The sequence below is a fragment of the Camarhynchus parvulus genome, chromosome 2 (assembly GCF_901933205.1).
Source record: "Camarhynchus parvulus chromosome 2, STF_HiC, whole genome shotgun sequence".
Taxonomy (NCBI): Eukaryota; Metazoa; Chordata; class Aves; order Passeriformes; family Thraupidae; genus Camarhynchus; species Camarhynchus parvulus.
Genome location: NC_044572.1, coordinates 63457310 through 63478502, shown reverse-complemented (window position 1 = coordinate 63478502; position 21193 = coordinate 63457310). Strand labels below are relative to the sequence as shown.

Genomic DNA, 21193 nt, shown 5'->3' with positions numbered 1-21193 from the left:
TACGTCAGAGAGTCAAATCCAGCACCCAGAGACTTAATGTGTATTTGCAGTACTCCCTGTGGGACTTTGAATCCTTCATCCAACGAATTGCTTATAAGGATACAGTATTTCAATCTAGTGCATATATTACTGCAGTTTATTGCATATATATTGCACATATATATACTACAGTCTCCTTTGTATTTGGCAGAGAAAATCTGGTGTGGGAAAGATGAGAAGTGCAGGTGAACTGGGAAGTATTTAGGTATGGCAGTTAATTTGCTCCCTCCTGAAAACATCATCTCTGGTTGGCTGCATGAGAAACAGTTTTCATCATGGTTTGAACATCTCTAAAAGGTGCCCCAACAGTGTTTGTGTCTTTCAAACTTAACTTCAGGCTTGTTGGACAGTGGGGAGAGGCCAAATACCTGAGGCAGAATTGGTAGCTGAGGCAAAGCTCAGGCTTTGCAGTTTTGTCTGGAGAATCTGTACTATTTGCAGGCTGTAATAGGGAGCATGAGTGTCATGGCTTGACCCCAGATGACAACCAAGTACTATGCAGCCACTCACTCCCTGCACCCGCACAGTGGGATGAGTAAGAGAATTGGGAAAAAAGTAGGTAAAACCTATGCGGTGAGATAAGAACAGTTTAATTATACAACAACAGCAACAACAATAACAACAGTAGTGGTAATGATAATTATGATGATGTCATGAAAAGGGAGGCAACCAGAAGAGAAAGAGAAATAAAACGTGAGAAAGACAAGTGATACACAGCACAGTTGCTCACCACCCACTGACTGATACCCAGCCTGTCCCCAAGCAGCCATCAGCCCCTCCTGGACAACTCCCCCAGCTGACAGATTGAGCAGGATGCTCTATTGTACGGAATATCCCTTTGGCCAGTTTGGGCCAGCTGCCCTGGTCATACTCCCTCCCAGCTTCTTGTGTACCTCCTTGCTGGCAGAATGTAGGAAAATGGAAAGTCCTTGACTTAGGATAAGTCCTTCACTAGTGAGCAACTAGTGTTATTAACATTATTCTCATGCTAAATCCAAGACCCACAAAACTTACAAGCTACTAGGAAAAAAAATTAAGTCCATCTCAGCTGAAACTGGGGTAGTTAGTTAGCTGAAACTGCATTAGTTTGGGTTTCTGCTTTGCTTTTCCTCTGATTGCTTTTTCTGCAAGTACATTAAGTTTGCAGAAAACATGTGGCTTCTTAGATGGTCTTTTTTTATGATCCATGCAGAACCCAAATGTGGTAGGTGTTATTCCTACTTAGGGCTATTCATTAGTGTGCAGTGCATTCCAGTGAGCAGATGGACTTGTTGCTTTTTGGGGTTTTTTTGTTTGCTGTGGTGGGACTGCCCTCTGTGCTGGCCATCCTTGGGTACAGCAGTTGACATGAGCATTGCTGATAAACTTGTGTGCGTGTTGTCTCCCCTTTTGCTGACCTGTAGTGGAGCAGCTGCTCACTGTCTGGGGAGGGGAATGGTAGCCATCACAATGGCACTGTATGCCAGTCTCTGTGGGAGCCCCTGGCTAGGCCACTGTTAAAACCTGCTAGCTGGCTGTTACAGGGGGCTGGGTACCACAGGCATTAGTGCAGGGGAGCTGGGATGGGGGAGATTCTATTGAATCCAAGACAATGTGAAAATGAAGATTTGGCAGAAGGCGCACTACAGCAAGAGGGAGAATGCAGAGTGAGCATCATGATTCCCTTCTGCTGGAGGGCTCAGCAGCTGGAGGGCTCAGCAGCTGGAGCCCATGTGGGAGCATTTTGCTGCTGAGCAGTGGTTCTTTGTGCCCTGATGGAGCCATGGGTGTCAGGAGAAGGCATCCCAAGGGTTCACCAACCCCGTGGCCCACTGCCCCTCTGCAGTGGGGAGTCCTTTGGCAGCCCTCTCCTCCCCTGGCTCTCTGGGACGTGGCTGCTGTGGGCAGGGTGCTGCAGCTGCTTGTTTGAAATGATAATATTTTATGCTGTTACTGTGGAATACTGCAGTATTTTTTGTAATTGTGGGCTGCGGGCCAGTAATGTACAATAACATTTTGCTCTTCCTGTGCTGTTGCTACTGTAGGCATTCGTTCCAATTTAGGCTGCATTTGGAGGACTTTCTTTTTCTTTTTTTTTTTTTTTGTTTCTTTTTGTTGTTTCTAGACACTACTTGTTATCTGTTGTGGATATTTTTGGAGTATTCATTTCTCCCACGTATGTCCATACAAATCTATCTGAGAAAGCACTTCAGAGAGTAGCAGTCTCTATTGAACAAGCAATTGTTGTGGCTTTCACAGAATTACATTTTTTGAAAGTATGAGGCAAGAATGAGATGAAGATTGCTTTTTAAGTTTAAAAACCATTATGGGTTTAAAAAATATTTGAAGCAGATAGAAGGCAAAGCCTTTCTTTGACTGATGGGGGGCATATTTAGCACTGAAGTCCCCATCTGTACCAGATTGTAGGTGATTGAAACCTCTGGAATGGCAGAATGTGGGAGGCAGAACCTTTAATGATTCTCCGCAGCTTTGGTTTTAACTGTTAATTAAAAAAAAAAAAAAGAATTTTCAGAGGAAAGTAATCATAACTTGGAAGACGGTCAGTAGTGTTCATGCCAATGATTGTTTATTAATGTGGTCATGGTCTGGAGATGAAACTTTTGTGAAAGGGAAATTCAAGTCCTAGTCAGCCTGCATGAAATTTGTTTCTTTCTGGAAGGTAGAGGTTGAGTCCAAAGGAAATGAAGAAGGTACAACACAAAGGATACAATTAATTTGTTTTCAGGAAAATTTGGGATAAAATAAGAGTGTGCTATACAAAAAGGATTGCACTTTTCTCACATGTAATTTTAGTGTCCTATTACTGTGCTGACTCACTAAATGACTTCAGTCTCAATCTGCATTTGGTTTAAATTACTTCAGAGGCCTGCATTTGTATGCTGCTCTGTAAAGTAATTCTCATCTGAAATCCAGATTTTTTTCCTTTTGTTCGGCATTTCAACTGACTTGTCTCTTTTCATTTTCCAGGTCTCTGTTTTACTAACATTTGAAAGCAATCTCTCTGTGTGCCTGCTTGGGCCCTGCAATTGGCAAAAGTAATTTTTCAGCAACAGATAGAACAAGGAATGAATCATTGCTTTCTGCCTTTCCATTAAATTACCTAAACCACTACTCATAAATATTGCTTTATGTATGGTACAGCAGCATGATTATCTCACTGCATTGATGGAACAGTGCTGGAAGTGAATATAATTTTTCTTCTATTACATCTTTAATGAGCTTCAATTAAAAATAGTGTGTTGGCGTGCCAGAGTAGATGTGTTATTCTCAGAACTTTATTGAAGCTGTTTTCCTGTTCGACTTGGTTGACACTGTGTTGTTCTGAAAACCCTGGTGGACATGATGTGGTTCTGAAAACCTTAAGAATTAAACAACAGAAAACCAGAAAAATCTGCTTTTCTAGGTGAAAGGTGACAGGACAGTAAAATCTGGTGACTGGAAAGATTCAGGTCTTTACTGAGTGGAAAAGCTTGCTTTTTGTCTGTCTTTGAGGGTTATTTTTTTAACATATAGTTAAAAAAATATTCACAAAGCAGTAGGTTTCTGCAGAGCTCCAGTTAAGTCCCTGATGACTTGACACCTGTGGCAGCAAGTCTGAGTCACAGATAGCAAAAAGCTGTGAAGCCTAATACTCTCAGTATTCAAAAACACACCTACGTAGGAGTTTAATTTCAAGTACCTCTTTTAGCTCTGGGTTCCCCCCCCAACCCAACAAATTTTAAGAGTCATTCTTAGAATTTTGCAGAGAAAAATTTTCCCAGCACTTGTGGATTTGTGAGGTATTGACATCACTTAGAGATCAGAAAATAGCTCTGTCAATTTTAGCTTGATGGCATTCCATTCTCTGCTCCAAAAACCTGAGGAATTACAATGGATGAGTCAAAGTTTTCTTGGAATTTTCTTCTCTCCCCTCCCCCCTGCCTTGTGCAATTCCATTGCCATTTTTAGCATTGAGGGCAGCTCTCCAAAGAATGTCTGTGTGCTTGAACTGTGATTTCTTGAAAGTTCAGAACAAAATAGAGTTGTGTCGGATGACAAAAGTCATTCTATGTTTCTACACATTTTTGTAATATTACGTGAGCTTAATTGAAGAATCTACAGCAACAGGCAGGAGATGTCTGATAGAGAGGTGTAGCATCCTCAGCAGCATGAAGATCTCACTATCATGCTGCTTCATTATGTTGTGATGAGTTTTTGCTTAATTATTTCTGTGTTTTATCAGCTGTTCTGAGAGAAGTAGCCTGACAGAACAAATTATCGGTGATTTGGGAGACTTGGACCAGCTTGAAGCACTTGTTGAAACCCCAGCATCCTTCTGTCTTTGCCTCAGTTTGAAAACCAAGGATTATGTATTTAATGTATTTTAGCAGGATGCTGTGAGTAGAAATACTAAGGACAAAGAATTGTGGGGGTACTACTGTTACCTAAGTGATGTGGTATGTTTAAGATAAACAGTGTTGTCAGCTGTTCTTGGCAAAATCCCTGGGGTTACAGTGAGTGAAATTTTAACTCTGAACGGGTTTGGTTTTTTTTAACTTGCGGAAGTGGCCTGTATCATACATATTCTAATGTGTCAGAGTGAATGTGTGAAGTATGAAACTGCTGAAAAGAAATGTGAGGGGGAAGACAGGTTAAAGTGGTTGTAAATGGAAGATCTGTGTATTTTACTTCTGCACTAGATAAGTATTTTACTTAAAATTGGCCAGAAAAAACCAAAAAGGGACAAGAAAAAAATGCAAGTGTCCCCTTAAGAGCTGCTGTGTCAAATTTGAAGAATGATTTGAATTGAGTCATTAAAGTGTGAAATGGAGGGATTTTATTTCTGCTTTAAATTATGCATCTGAAATTAACCTTAGCTGTGGAGTCTCTGCTGACGCCCCCGTAATGACACATTATTGGTACTAATGGCTTCTCTGTGACTTGAGATACAAACAGACATCCTAGACAGAAACATTTCAGCTTTGAACTAAATAAGACGCACGGTGAGCATTTTTACCTTGGGTTTCTGTTGCAAAGGCCTGCTTGCCTGGTGCTCGTGAGCTCTTTTCAGTTTCCATACACTGCTCCCCATCCTGGCAGGCAAGGGTAGCTGAATGAAAACCTGCTTCACAAGCTTTGAAGGCAGGAGAGCAATAAATCTGGAGTGAATGTGAAGCCTGTCCAGACACTGAGCGCTGTAGGGAGCCAGAACAAAGACTGGGATGTGGGTAGTGGTCAGGGAGGGGGAACTTCCAGTAGATTATAATCTTGGGAGGAAAAGGCCCCAAGATTGTGAGGGAAATGGAGAAGAGATGCCAGGGCTTAAGGAGGAAGTTGCTAAATAAGGGAGGGGTGAGATTATAACATAAAATAAGCAGTAGAGGTTAGTCAACCCTTTATGTGCCTTCTGACGTAAAAAGGGAGTGTATCTGTGCAGCTCTGTGCACTCTCTTTTGAAGCTCATTATCATAATTTGAAAAATTCCACCTCTACGCAGAATCACTCACGGGCTTTGCAGCTTTCTTTGTGCTGTTGGTGTCTCTCCTGGGACAAGGATGGTAGTTAACTACTTCAGTGTAGCTACTGGGTAGGCAGAGTGAGCGTGGCTGTGAATGAGTGAGACTGGCATTGCCTGGGGTGCTGGGTACAGAAGGTGCACAGAATTTTGTGTTGATGAAAAAGGAGGAGGGGCTTGGCTAGGCAGGCCCAGAATTTAGACCCTGACATGTCTTCCCAAGGATATTCACTAGCTCATTGCTTCATCCTAGTTTTCTCAGTGGGATGTTAATATACACGATTGCCTCCCCTTCCAAGCTGCAGCGCTGGGAATTTGCTTGTTGGCTATGGCAGGAGCAATGGAGAGGTGCCTCTTCCCCCTGGTTATGTTATGTGGTGTGTTACAAGGCTGTGTGACATTATGTGACTTTCTCTATGGGTCTGCTCTCAGCAGAGAGTGCTATGGAGTAAGTAATCTTGTGGTATTGTGGATCCAAAGCAGGGACAGCATTTGAGTACTTAGAATCAAATACTAAAAAAAACATTCAGAGGCCTTCTATGTATTTCTGCAAGGGACAACATTCCTGAATTGGGATCCAAGAATTAAAAAGAAAAAAAAAAGTAGGTGTGCAATACATCACATTTACTAATGCATTAGAGATATTTATATGAATAATTAAAACACCATTTAGAATTGCCACAGTAATAGAACAAAATGTATTTTGTCACTTTTCTGTTTCTTTTTATTGATTGATCAATTTATTGATTTCTTCCATAAATTTAGAGTAGGTATCCTAAACATTACAGTAAATTAGCAAGACTGTGCTTTTTAATAACCTGTTGAAAGCATTAATGGAATGAAAAGAAGTCAGAATGTGGTAATAAAAATCTGAAAAACAGAGACCTAGAACACATATCTAGTATTTTGCATCAATTAGGTTTGTAAAATATTAGAGGCTTTGTTTGTACTACCTGTTAATTAAAGAGAAAGAAGTATTTTATATTTGTTATGAATAGCCTAATAGCACATCAGAAAAAAAGGAAAAATTAGCCAACAAGCTACCTTTGTATTCGACTTTCCATTGTATTTATGGTTAACTTTAGGCTGGTTGGAGTCAGTGGGAACATGTGTGGGATGGAGGACAGAGCTTCACTGTTAAAGAGACCACAGTCCTTCTGAATTCTTTTGTGAAAAAGTAGTAAACTTCTGAAACTCAGGTCTGGAAAACAGACAGGTGTTATCCAAGATACCAAGAATTAGGAATTATATTGAATTTCACACACATATGCACACAAAATATTTGTGCATTATGAATATGCCAGAATGTACACTTAACAAGAACCCTTAACAATTTTTAAGTCAGTATTGTTCTGATCCCTCTTCAGGGCTGTGTTTCTCTGTTTTCCAGCTACAATGGACTTGGACTATCATCATATGTTTTGTTTGGTACTGTTGTTCTAGCCATGCTTCCAATATCTGTTTTCATATGCATTTTTGGGGGCAGTTTTGGATGCCATCAGAGGCTTGTGCTTCTGCCTCCCCATCCATTGGTGATGTCCAGACTTCAGTGAGGAGAAAGAGGTGATCTGGCAATTGTCACAGTCTGTTAGTCTGGGTTTTAGCTCTGGTTTCAGGGAATGGTTACCGCTCCAGGCTTCATTTGAGGTGCCTTACTCTGTTGCCCTAATACAAAGCAAGTGATAGAAACTGTCTGCTGCACAAGGGGATATATTAATGAAATATTGAGATATGAAATCATGCATGAAATCATTCCACTTACTGTTCTTGGTTGTCACACTGACAGTGACTATAAATGAAGGATATTAGAGGGAGAAAAAAATCATATTATTTCAGTTAGTTTATTTTGTGCCTACCTGACAGCCCTCTGTGTATAGTCAGTTACATGATTTCTTGGGATAGCCAGATTTTTCTTTATATGTGTGTGGCTCTTTCAGCTACAGGGGAAAGAGAATATGTAAAGGTTCAGAAAATGTGTCTGTCAAGCCAGGAACAATTGTCTGCAACCTCAAGAAGATATCTAAGAGCATGTAACTGCTTTTTACTCATCTTCCAAAAGCAGCTCAGTTCCGGAATAACAGTGCTGTCTTGGGCTATATTTCAAGATGGTATGATTATTCTCAGACAGGAATTACAAGGATCGATAGCAAACCCAACACATCCTTTTTTTTCATGACAGATTTGCTGATTGCCACCGGAGCAGTAATAATGCACTGGTCAGCAAAACACCAGAAGCAGTAATCATGGATTTTTGTCTCCATCTTAACATGTGTTTAAGGTTACACAATGTGTTGTGATGGGTTTGCACCCACAGGTCATGAGGAAGGAGAATTGTTTGATCTGTTCACCTTCCCTTCTCTTTTGCTTTTATGCTTCCTCCTTGAGCTGGGGCCGGGCTGTTTGGTGTTTCTCCGGGGACAGAGCAGGGCAGAGAGAGCATGCCTAGCCAAAGAGATAAGAGAAAGGTCATTTTGAGGTACCAGTGGTTTACATGCTGTGGGTTTTCTTTGCGTGTCCTATTTAGGAAGTAGTAATGACCAAGATTTTCTGTGGGTGTGTGTCAGGAGCCCTTCTGCATTGGGGTTTTGGTGGAGCTGAGTGCAGGGTTGCTTTTCCTCAGTGGAGGGCCCTGTGCTTTTGCTGTGTTTTGGCAGCTTGATATGGCAGTGGCTGCATAACCTATGTGTATGAGTTTCTAGGTTTTTATTTTTTTGGTTTTGTATGTGCCATCCTCAATTTACTGAAGCTCTGTGACTTTTTAACCTGCTGTCTATGGGCTGTTGTTTTACAAGCTCATTAAGGTGGTGAGGATAGCGATGGCAGCGATCCTGCCCCCCTCATGTGTGCTCATTAGATGGCTTCCTTGTGCTGACATAAGCGTTGTGTAGTCATGCTCTGAGCTGGGTCTGGGAAAGGATCCAAGTTAAAAATAATCCCTGAAAAAAAAAAAAAAAAAAAAAAGGTAAGTTTTCAGCAGGATCTGTTCCTGGATCTAGCTTGCCATCATTCTCACTCTGGCCTGGAAAGTGTGAGGGTTTGTACTGGCACAGAGGGAGGTGAGGAGGAGCAGCTGGGGCAAGGTGGTCAGGGGTGTACTGCTGGCAGCAGGGATGCTGCCTGCTTGAATGATGTCAGCCTGAGGAAATGGGGCTCTTGTGAGTGTGCTGCCTGTCTTTCCTTAAGTGCATTGGCCCAGTAACTTCCAAAGTTGTGGGGCAGTTTTGGCCAAATTTGCCTGAAAAGCTGTGTGGAGGGTGTGAAGGTCCCCTGAGCTCAGCAATTTATGGTGTCTGGTAGGCAGACCCAAATCAACTCTCCCCAGTTGATGAAAAATTGTCATCTGGGGCTCAGCTGCTGACCTTGCCAGGCCTCCTCTTGTGGCACAGTCCCACTGTCCCAGTTTGGGTTGAATTGTGCCTGTTTTGCCGTGGGGCCAACTTGAATAGCTGATGGGAGAAGAGCACAAAGTGCTGTCTGTGAGTGGCTGTTCATTTCAAGGGGCAGGGATGGTTCATCTCCTGGATCCTGACTGCACAGGGAGCTGCATTTCCAGTTGTGGGGTGGTTTTTAAATTTGTTTTCTTTGTTAGTTTTTTTTTTTTTTTTAAATTCTGCTTAGGTATCAAAATTTCTGGAAGCTTGAATAGTTGGGAGGCAAGACTCCCTTCAGTTTTCTTGGTGTGGCTGACTGCTTAACCCTGAGGACAATCAAGTCTTTCTAGCTGCACCTCTGCATAGCTTCCCTTGACTATCTGGCAGCATCTTTGTGCCCTGCTCAGCCCAGGTTCTGTCCCCATAAGGCTGTGTTCCTCTTCGGTGGTTGTGCCTGGGTTTCACCTGCCCAGCCTGCCTTGCTGCAGGGGCAGCCTTGCTCTGCACCACGGCTGAGGAGCTAAGATGAAGACACACATTGTGGTTTCCTGCTGTTTTGCTTTGTAACCAGTCCACTGGTAAATATAGCTTGTGTGTGGTTATAAATTCATTCTCTCATTATGGGTGGTTGTTGTGCAATAATTATGTAGAAATTACAACCGAGAATTGTTGTGGATTTTTTTTTTGTTTTGTTTTGTTTATTTCTTTTTGTGCTTGATATGCCCTGCAGTGAGAAGAACAGCCTTTGGTTTCTGCCCTAACAAAGACAAGGCCACAAGCAGGTGTCAGCCTTTGGCATGGGCACAGGCACCATCTAGCAGGCTGCTGACTTTTGTGTGGCTCTCTTTGTGTGGCGAGACGAGCACTGCAAGGGAAATTGGGACCTGCGCTATTTGGACTCTCTTTTATTTTTCCTTGCTTTACTCTGTGGCTAGACAGGCTGTCCTTCCCTGCAGGTTTGGTACTATACACGTGCTTATTCTGAAATGAACCCATCCCGTCTCTTTGGAGGTGTTGGTTGTACATTTCCCAAAGCCCTGTATCTCTGGCAGCTTCCAGCCCTGCTCTCCGGGCAGTGGGCTGAGGCTCCGGGTCCTGGGCTGAGGCCGTAGGGCTCGGGGTCTCTGCCCCATGCAGAAGTGCTCAGGTTCTGCTCCCCAGAGGTCTTCCCTTCATATGTGGTCCCCTCCCATCATCCCTCCTTCTATTCAGGTGTGGAATTAAAATTAGTGTGGGGGTTTTGTTGATTTTTTCCCTCCTGTTTCTTTATTTAAAATTCCAGTCAAGCAGATCCAGAACAGCGCTTGTCCCTGCTGCGTTCTCATTTTCCTCTCATCCCTCCTTTAATTTTACATTATTCCCTGCACTGTGTTTGCAGGCCATATGTGTCCTTTGAACTCTGAAGAAGCTGTGCCAAAAGGAAGCCTTCTCCTCCCCTCCTCCCATCGCGGAGCCGCTCTTAGATAATTGCAATTAGTAGACAATGCGGAGCGAACCCAAATGTGAAGTCTATGGGTGAGTGTCTGCAAATTTCCTGAGAGCTTCAGAAACGCTTGCGCTCGGTCTCTGCTTTGGCCCTTTAACCCCGCAGCAGTTCCCCGAGTCCCAAACAGCTCTGGGAGGTGTTTGTAACCCGCGTTTTCCTGCGGCGTTCCTGGCGGGGCACAGCCGCTGCTGGAGCCTTGGCACAGCGCCGTGGCTCAGGCGAGGACTCAGCGCTGAGGGAGGCGGAGCCGCTCGTCCGTCCCTGTGTCACGGCGCGGGGAACAAGTGGCTGCAGCAGCCGCGGGCTCTGGGTGGGAGGGGGACAAACCCTTCAGCCGCGCTCCCGGGGAGAGCTGGGCAGAGTGGGGAAAGTAAAACTCACCCCGTTAAACAAGAAGAAATGGGAGAATTCCTTGTCGTCCATGAGGTGCGGGGCAGAGGGACGTGCTGCTGCTCCGGGGCTTAGCATCAGCTGCTGGCTCGGCCAGAGCGATCGCTGACAGGCTGGGCTTTGGCGTTTGTGAAAAACGCCAATTACTTGGGTTTTCTTTTAATTTTAAAAGTTTAATAGTAATAAAATGGTTATAAAAATAGTAATACAATTAGAGTACTAATAACTTGGACAATTTGGATTAGGACAATATGAGACAATCGAAACAAAGAGTTACGGACGTCCGGGTACCTTTTTCTGGGAAGCATAAGCCCAAAAAAGGACCGCCGTTAACAGAGGATTAACCCTTAAAAACAATAGCCTGTTGCATATTCATACAATTCATGCATGATGCATAAATTCCATTCAAATACAGGATTCTGTCTGGTCATCGTCAACTTCTTCCTCTTAATCCTAACAGCGCCTCCGAGGCGGGAAGAAGTTCGCATCTTCTGATAAGAGGACAATAAATTATTTTTCTCTGAAAGATTTAGGTGTCCTAGGGCTGCTATTTTGCTGCAAGTCCTTTCTTTAAAAAAAAGCATCCTACATAGCATAGTTTCTATTTTAACAGTTTTTATAACCTAAAACTATATTTAACACACCACTTAAGAGAATTAATACAGCATTACTTTCTAACACAATGCATATAATATTCATTTTAATATCTGAAAAAAGCCAATCATAAAATACACATTTTTCACAGTGTTCAAAGGGGATGTCCTCCGTGAAGAAGGGTGACAAGTGCCTTTTGAGTCCCCTCCCCCTTTAGCTTCTGAGAAGTGTCTTCTGTGTTAAACCAGGTTTCTGACCTCATTTCTCAAAGGATTTTTAAATGAGGAGAAATAGGAGTATTAATTAGTGCCCCGTTAAGTACTTGTAGTCAAGTATGATAATTTTCTTGAAAGGATAATGTATTAGATGAATAAAAATACTCTCCATTAAAAAATGAATACAAAATCATTTTAAACCACAAAGATTATTGTACATTCCTGAAAAATTAATGTGATTAAAGCAAAATTTATTTAATACATTAAAAAGACCCTGTAAGGCCGTTTAACTTGTTGGTCTCATATTAATTATTTTCAAATCTAGTGCTAGAGAACTTCGACCTTACCTGCAGCGATGGGAAGTGATTTCTTCCCTCACTTCATTTTTTGGCTTGTAATTATTAGGTCTGAGTTGTGGGTGTGGTAATTTTCCCTTGTTTTGTGGGGTTGTTTGTTTGTTTGTTTTAGTGTTGTGTGGGTTTTTTTGCTGTTCTGATGTCTTTCTCAGAGACTGGCCACAGTGAAAAACCAGACCCTAGACGGTGATCAGAAATTATATGGAGATTTCCTTGATGGATTTAGCTAATGTAACCTACTCTTGTGCTGCTGTCTGGATTTGGAGCTGAGAAAACTCCAAATAGCTGAATATTTTCAAAGATGTTTCCTCCTGTTTGGCTTGTCTGTGATGTGATATAGATTGTGTCTGCTGAGATTACATAGACTTCCTTCAGTTACTTCACTTGACTTCACACAAGTTATATTATTTTTTTCCACACATAGTTTGCCCCGTAGATTATTTTTGGTTTAGGAACTTCCTTAGCTCTCTACTGAGCTTTTACACATTCAGCTACTTAGTGAGAATTGCTCTGTATGTTGTGGAAGACAAGAAAGTAAATGGTTGGAGCTGGACATATAACCCAGATCTATGAGTTTGCCTGGTCATTTATGAAGTTTATGTATTGACTTAGGGAGGACATAAAAAGCTCAGTGTAAAACTGGGTTTAAATAGTAGGCTGTTTAAAAAACTTTGGGTTTTGTGGCACAAGGAATGAAGACACTTCCCAGCCAGTTTAATCAAAAACATTGCAAGTATTTTATCCCTTCTTGCTTGGCATGTTCTCCTGTTGGGGTATCTACAGGGCAGGTATTTGGTAGGTGATTCTCCCCAAACTCTTGTTCCCTGTAACAGGTCTGTGGTACAGATTCAGAGAATGCTAGCAGTAAGTTCTCAAGGTTTCCTAGTTTACAATTTGTTATGGTTTAGGTACCTGAAATCCATGTGAGCTTTTGAAAATATTCTTCCAACCGACCAAAAAAATAGAAGAAAATTTGGGTACCATACAGTGTTCTTTCAGATGCCTTCTGAACTTTCAGGCTATTTGATGATGGTGATTGCAAATTTTTTTTTTTTAATCTAAGGCACATCTTTACATATTCTCTATCTTTAAGAAGACAGCCTTTGCATCTGATTCTCCACCCTTGTATTTTACTTTCAGCTTTTCTCTTTTGTCCTATTGCAGCTTTGACGAGCTTGTGCAACTGAGGTGATGATAACTTCCTCGATTCCTTATTGAAAAAAAAAGGTACTTCTCTCAGCAGAGCCCTTACAGGCTACACATGTGAACAAGAGAAAGAAATTTTACTTGTCTTTAGGACACTAGCAGAGCCTGCAGTGGTTGGATAATTGACTATTGAAAGCCTTGAGACATTTCTTTTGTTTGAGAAGGTGATGGTGGCTGGGGCTCCTTGGTGGTGTATGAAAATAGCTCTGGACTTCAAGGAGCATGTTGTCTGTGTTAAATGGTGCTCACATAAATGCATGGGAGTTGTTACTCTGTTGTTACTATACCAAGTGCCTCCCAAGATGAGTGGTCTGTACTGCCATAATGTTTAAAAGTGTGACTGTTGGTCTTTTCTGGTCTTAAATGATACTAAATCTATCCCCTGAAAATTACCTTGAAAATCGTGTTAGTACAAATGATCTCATTTTCAAAGCCACCTCCTCAGGTTACAACCAAACTAAGCACCTGACTGGCTGAGATTGTGGCAGCACCACGGCTGGGCTGCTGTAATGACACCTGCAGGTGTGGCCATGGGGATGTCCCTGTGCACAATCCATTTTGCATGGCTCCCACTGTGCTGCTTGCCTTCCCTTGTTGTTTGTGTTTTCCTCACCACTCACAGAGGACACAGTCAGACTTTTTAATATTATGACACTGCAGCTATAAATCTGTCAAAATTGCAAGGGCATAACAAAGAGTAGATCTGACCAGTGGCACTGTTATCTTTTCCTTTGTATTCCCCTGGAATTCTAGCTGACAGCGGCCCTTAATACAAATTTGTTATTTTCAAGGAGCTCTGTTTAAGCTAGCAAATTATTGTGCCAATGTGTGACACTAACCATGCTGCAGAATAAAGAGCGGTGAAGTATTTATGATGCTAAAATAATTTCAGGTCATGTATTTTTTTTTTTTTCCCCTTTGTGTAGTTTTGCTTTTATTACGAGTGCTGAAATGGTTCTTGCAGCGCAAGTGAGAAAACCAGACTGAACCTCCTGTTTTTTTGTTGGGCTCCCAGCTGGAAATCCCTCCCTCAATTTTCCATTGATAAAAGTGTCACAAAGGGAATCCAGAGCAGAGGAATAGGCGGAAATAGAACAATGCAAAGTCTTGGACTTGAATCACAAAGAAAGTTAACTAATGTAGATATGGTACTGGACGAGCTGCTGCTCCTTTCATGACCAGGTTCATTTACCTGTGGTCTTAGCATTTGTGGCTGCCCTCAAAGCCATGTAACAAATCAGCTATTTATTCTCTCTTTGCTGTGGAGGCTCTTTAAAAGGATATTGTGGAGCATTTTCTTCTCCCCCTTCCTATGGACTGCTTTATTTGACCTTCAAGAATTCAGAGTCTCAACAGGGGCTAGAAAACTCACATACAAGAATGCTTTTATTGTTAATCTATAAAATATGTCTTTCACTAATAAAATAAAGATGTGACATTTATAGAGCTCTGATAAGGAACATGGCAGTGGAAAAGGCCCAGGTCTCCTGCTGTTTAAATTAAGGGCAGTTGATTTCAGTGAGAGAAGAACCAGGCTTGTTAAATATGCATTTTAACATGTGCACTCAGGTGTTCCCATAATGCTCAAAAAACTTCCAGTAGTATTTTGTGAGAATTGAGAAGTAACACCAAAGAGTACTTTGTTCATTTAAGTGACTGAAGGTAATTTCCTGGGATCTTTTGCTGGTTGCTGTGACCCCGAGAAATGTTAAAAGTCTCTTTTCCCAGCCTGAGCACTTGAAGAATGAGTCGGGGCTGTTCAGTTCTTGGTCTCAAGGTTGTTTATTGTGTCTTATCTATAAAAAATTTTCTCCTGCCCTGCTGAGGTCCATCCAGCAGGACAGTTCCAGGCACACTGACTGCCCCCAGGGCGGTGTTATGTTTTCATACTAAAACTACGTATACAATACAATGTTTACAACTATTTTGCAATACTTATCACCTATGTTAGACAGTGAGCTTCTACTCTAAACCAATCTAAAAGTGCCAACATCACAGCAGAAGATGGAGGCCAAGAAGAAGGAGAAAGGCTGGGCATGCCCAGATCCCTCCATCTTGCCTCCTGAACCCCCATTCTAGAAACCTCAAAATCTACTTTTCCACCCTGTGATAACTTCACTATTATTCTGCTTAAACTGTTGTGGCTTGCTGATCTTCATATAAGGTTGGTAATTTGCTCCATGGGTCATAATCAAAACCACAGGTGTTTTGAGCTCCGTGCCAGGGCTTCTGAGCCCCCTGGCAGTGGTCTTGGCTGTCCTGGACAGCCAGAGGGATGTCCTGGGTTCCCACAGTAATTGATGCTGCTTCAGAGTTTTTTAAGAGGGGAGATTATTTGAGTTTAGTTTCATTAATTAGATGGTTAAATCTATACTTTTCCTAGACTTTCTTAGCATTGTGTCACTAAAACAATGGCTTCTGTATCACTGCTGTGTTTGACCCTTGTGTCAGGGTCAAAGAGCTGACATCATGACGTTTGCCACAGTGTCTCTGTGGTCACCTCCCTGTCACGTGCTGTAGGCAAGGGTCTGCATGCAATGTTGTGACCAAGGGGCTTGAAAGCCTCTGTGGAAGACAACTGGTGCAGGTCTTGTGCTGGGGGCAGCAGTGGGTGTGATGGTCTGTGACACAGAAGCTCAGTCTTGAGTGAGGCACTGACCTGCTTTGCTGCAGTGGGAGCAGCTGTGCTCAGCGCCCCACACCAGTGCTCAGCACCCCAGCACACAGCTTGTTGCAGACCTGGATCTTTGGAGCTTTGCTGAGGAGCGCTGTGGTTGTCCTCTGGAATACCCTCCCATGCGAAAGGCTAAGCCCTGCTCTTGTCTTTCCCTCCTGTTCTCCTCCGCTCTTTTTCTCCCTCTTCCCTTTTCCTGTCTTTCTTAAACCTGCCAAAATGAGAGACCTACACACTGAAGTCTGTTTCCTCGTTCTGATGGTTTATTGTGATGGGGTAACAAGAATGTGCACAGTTATTGAAGTATGGAATGAAAATACAGCAGGAATGGGTTATGTAATGAGCAAATAAATGGAATATGCTTGGCTTATCCATATGTTATTCAAGGGTAAAAAGGAAAATACACAGAATAGTGAGTGGACAAGAAGGAAGACTGGAAATAGTGTTTGGATTTATTGGACATTTTAAAGCTCTTCCTCTGACCCTGTAAATCAAAGCAGTTATATTTTGTGCTGGGTTTGGTTTTTTAAATTTAATTATTGTTGGGCCACCCTTCCTCAAAGCCAAAAAAGGAAATGCAGCAGGCAAAAACACTTGAAGTTGAAAACCAAGTAAGAATAAATCATGGTGTGATACCTTAATAATGCTATTAAAAAGTTGCTTTCCAGTGAAGCATTCTGAAACCTAGGAGTAGTAACTGCTTTAAGGGATACAATTTGTTTAGCATTTTGACAATGCAGGAGTTTTTTCTTCTTGTCAATGTAAGAGTCAGTAAAGTTGGGTTTCTTACTGCTTCCCCTCTGCCCAACATGTTATTTCCATGCAGAGATGGACTCTTCATTCCTGTGCCTTTTCATCTTAGTCAGAATACATGAGAGATATGTACTCTGTGTATGAGTAAACACAACAACCCAGGCCGTTTATTTTCATCACTGTTTTGCATAATATGCATGCAAATGCCATGTACAGCAGAGGAAGATGCTAAGAGCCAGATCTTACTAGATCCTAAATGGGATACTAGTTGGTGAATGACTGCAAATAAAGCTACCCCACACTGTCCTTAAGAGACTCACTTTTGGAAAAGGCATGTTATCTGTAATAGTGGGCAGAGCATCCACTGAATCAGAGTGTTTTTGTTTAAGAAAAGGCTGCCAAACATTGAAGGCCAGGAAAGCAGTATTGTTTTTTCATGGTCTTGGTGCCAAAGAAGCAAAAGAAGGTAACGGAAAAAAGGGGTAGCATTCTGAAGGCATTTGGGGGTTTTTTCTGTTACAAAAAAAAGAGAGATGTTTATAAGAAATGAGGGCAATTTAGTTGAGTGTTCTGCTTTGGACAATTGTAACACTAATAGGATGGAATCAGTATAAGCAGTTGCTACAATTATAGCTGCAGTTACTAAGAGAAATCCATGTTCTGTTATTTGAATGAAGCATTCACCGTGTGGCTGAAAAGCAGCAGTATCTTAAAGAGACAGGGAAGGGAAATGGTCCTCTTTTTTGTTTTGTTTATTTTATTATCCTCATGCTTTTTTCAGAAAGTTTGTGCATGTGATTCATCCAAGAGTTCAAATCCAGTCTTTCCTTTGCACCCAAAGCAATTTAAAGAGTTCAAAAAAGAGAGTAAATGTGCATTTTAAAAGTATATATATGTACACATACAAAAATGAAAGTATCTGCAAGAGAGCAAAATGGAACAATTGAGTTTATATTCCCTGTAGCCCACTAAAACTTATGGGTCATGCAAAATTATTCAAAGGGTAATTTCCCTTCCATTTTCATCAGGTTTCTTAGTATTGTGAGCCTTTATTTGCTTCCTTTTGGTGATGTGTCAACAAACATTACTTTTCTTTGTGGATGCAGCTGAATTTTATTCATTAGAGAGATTACAACACATGAACAGTTGTGCCTTTACAGTACTGGCATTTAAGCAGTTTATAAGGAGTATGTTTATGCTTTGGATGGAGATCACTTGGTGCTGGTGTTAGGCAAATTAGGGCTGAAGTCATGGAAATCTTAACTTTTCGCCCGCTTCATGTATCTTTGACAATTCAGCATGTATGGTGGGCAGTTTCCAAATGCAAACAGATGGTGTGCTCATAAACACTAGGACACAGAAAGGTGTTATTAATACTGGGTTTGTCCCTTTATAAATGAAGGATGCAGATCGGTGGCTGGTACAAATTTAGCATATTCCTCTCAAGTACAGTTATGCCAACAAAGATGGAATGAGAATCTGTCTTCCTGGCCACTATTTTTAAACACAATGCTGGAAACTGCTCATGTAGTTGTCTCTGTTTGTGTGTTTCTCTAGTCCCTTACACTGTGGCAAAATGTGTTCTCTAGCCGTCCTTTTTTTATTTTTTTCCAGATGACTGAACACAGCTTTTCAGCAGATCTCAGCCTCTTCCTTTTTTAAACATCTCTTATTCCTGGTTTTCCCATTTTCCAGTTTTGAATTTGAAAGTAACTTCTTGCATCCCTATGCTTCCAGATGTAGCAACAGGATAGGATGTCTTTACTCTTCTCCTTGCCTGCTTTTCCCATCCCTGTGGATTCATGCATCCTGAGGAATTGCTTGAACTTAAGCTCAAGTTATGTCTTGCATAAAGCCCAACAAAATAGTGTTAGTCACACCTGTATAATGCAGAGTGATTGACAGAGTTAGTGCAGGCTGTGCTGGGATCTGCTGTGTGGCTACATGGATGCTTTGCAAATCCCGCTGTGCTGGCTTGCAGCTGGCTCTGGACTTCCCAGTGCATAACACTGAACCAATTGGATGGGCCATTCCCATTCAAAATGTCAAATTTGTGTTCTTAATTTCCAGGGAGGATGTAATGTGATAGCAAAATTGTTCTGTGAAGGGTCATACGCTGTTTTACTGTCAGTTTGTGAGGCTCAGACAGAAGGAAATGATCAAAACCACTTGATGCTCATTATTTATTAATTGAGTTCTGGCAGAGCCTTGCTACATTCTGGCTTTTTGTTTGTTTCTTTGTTTACAAACAAAAAAAGACAAGCACAGTTCACAAAATAAACGAAAAGGGAAATTTGTTAACAAAGATTTCTGACAAGGAAGGAATGGGATTTGGGGGCATTTGAGTGGAGGTGCATTGGATTACAGGGAGAGCAACTTGGCATTGTGTCACCCTCTCTGAGTGCTGCTCCTGAAAGAGAAGGATGCTTTAGAGAACAGCAGACCATGAATCTTCTATGCTGGCACGGTGGATTACCAGAAAATATTTACCCTGGTAAGTTCTGTGGTGGGGATATTTTAAGTGCTTGCACTTTGCTGCTTGTATGGATTTGCTTTCTTAAAAAAAAAAAAAAACCAAACTAGAAGCTCCAACTATTTCTTTGCTTTTCTGCATCTCTGCCTTGTTTCTGTACAGATTCAGGTAAAGAATAGTACACTGAAGTACAGTGTCTTTCTTTACTAACTGTGGTTTCTTGACTTCAGAAATCCCAAAACTGCTTAGAGCTCAGTCTTTTCTTCTGCAGTGAACCCTATGCAGACAGACCCTTCCACAGATGCTGTGGCCCATGTGGAGCTGTGTCAAAGCCTGGGGTGTGAAGTTTACATTGCTGAAAGGTCTGAAGATTCAGCTGCTGGCCTTCTGCCCCCAAGATTAAAAATTAACCAAATATAGGTTTTATAGGTTTTCACAGGGATAGCTAAGAACACATCTCTGACGAGCATAATACTTCTGCCAAATTTTCAGACTTTCTCCAGAGTCTGAAGCCATTTTTATATCTCAGTAAATTAGCAACAACAGCAGCAGCAGCAGCAGAAGTAAATTTAACAGTCAGTGATACATATTTGCCTGCTCTCTCCAAAATGGCTGATTTTTTCCCTGAAACTTGCCCTCAAAATATCAGTCTGAGGCAGATATCACAGGATTTTAAATAAATATTTTAAAATATACTTTATGTTTATGTTAAGCATTTTCTATTAAAATATTAATTCACTTACTTGCCAGAGTCGTAAAAAGCTAAAACCAAGGCTCTTGAGGAAGAGGGTTGAATAGTCTTCAGTGTCATGGTTGCTGTGAGAATTGTTTTCTTTGAGCTGCTGGTCTAAAGGTGTTGCGTTCAGCTGCAGTTCTATACACCCTGTCCTTGAGATACCCAGTTCTCTGCCTTTCACTTTCCTCTACTGCTATTCTGTGGAATGGTATTAAAAAATGGTGCAGGAGATCATTCTTTCCAGGTCATTTGGATCTGCATTGTTTCAGCTCTCCTTTTCTTGTCTGCTTGACTTCACAAATGTTTCTTTCCTCCCTTTGGATTAGAGGTGGAACGTTAAAAAGGCAAATACACAGTGAGACCTGCTGGACTTCTGCTCTGTCCCTGTCCACATCAGCTGAGCCCCAGGGGTTCTGCAACTTACCCAGTAAACAACAAGCCAGTGTCAGCTGCTGAAACTCCTGCTGCTTTTCTCTGCTTTTACACCATCAGTGCCTTTTGGACAGCAGTGGTACCCAGCAGGGGTCTCTTGCAGTTCCTCTTGTCTGGTTAAGTGGCTGTGGTGGCTTTTCTTGAACCATGTCAAAACCAGGACCTGGGAGGTGCTGCACAGTGTACCCATGTCCGCACAACTGCCTTGTTGAATTTGGCAGCATAAGCAGTCAGGACACAGAAAATGTTTGCTCATCTGGGTCGCCTGAAGAGAACAGGCAGGTCTAGGAGGTTGGTCGGGGCTACTGAAAGAACTTGCAGACATGCAAGATTCCAGCTCTCCTGGAGCTGGCTTCCTGAAGCACTGCTAAAAATCCCCCTCGCTGTTCCTCTGTGCTCAAATCAATCCCAGTTGAAGCTGGGAGTAATATTTGCATACCTCACTGGTTGTTCAGGCTAAATTAATATTTGTATAGCACACTGTGTTCCCCATATTGAAAGGATGACATGAGCACTGCTGTTTCTAGGCAGCTACATCCCGTGCTTGAATGTTGTAAATGTACTTAGCCAGGACAGACAAGACTCATTGCATTTGTTTAGAAAAACCCTGTCAGTGCCTTGGTGTATGTGTGAATGCATTTTTTTTACATAGGTGATGTGTTTTCTGTAAAGCTGAAGTTCTTCTCTGTTGGAATAGCCCTGTTTCAAAGGTTGGGGGTTGTGTTCATTTGCCAATTTTTATTCTGCTTGCCGCTGCATTGCATACTGAGGGGAGTAATAGGTAGTTCTTGTCAGGGTTTTTCCCTGCTTTTAGAAACCTTCCAGTGCGTGCATAAATCCACTAGCAATGCTTTTTCTTAGGCTGAGAACATAAATAGAGTAGATTATTGTCTGGTAAAGCTGATTGGTATTCCTTAAATCTTGATCTCATCCCTTACTTATTCACACATCATCTGCACAGAAGATATTTCTGC

At 41.9% G+C, this 21193-nt stretch overlaps 1 protein-coding gene across 11 annotated transcripts in view; it reads left to right on the top strand.

Annotated features, from left to right (window-relative positions):
- ATXN1 (ataxin 1) overlaps positions 1–21193 on the top strand; it is a 224483-nt gene that overhangs the window by 72658 nt on the left and 130632 nt on the right. For 8 of the 11 annotated variants that reach the window (XM_030971064.1, XM_030971059.1, XM_030971055.1 and 5 more), the window contains one exon: positions 10283–10419. The exons of the other annotated variants lie outside the window; for them this stretch is intronic. The gene's annotated coding sequence lies outside the window, so the exon portion shown is untranslated. The remainder of the gene's footprint in view (positions 1–10282; positions 10420–21193) is intronic. 11 annotated transcript variants of the gene reach the window in all.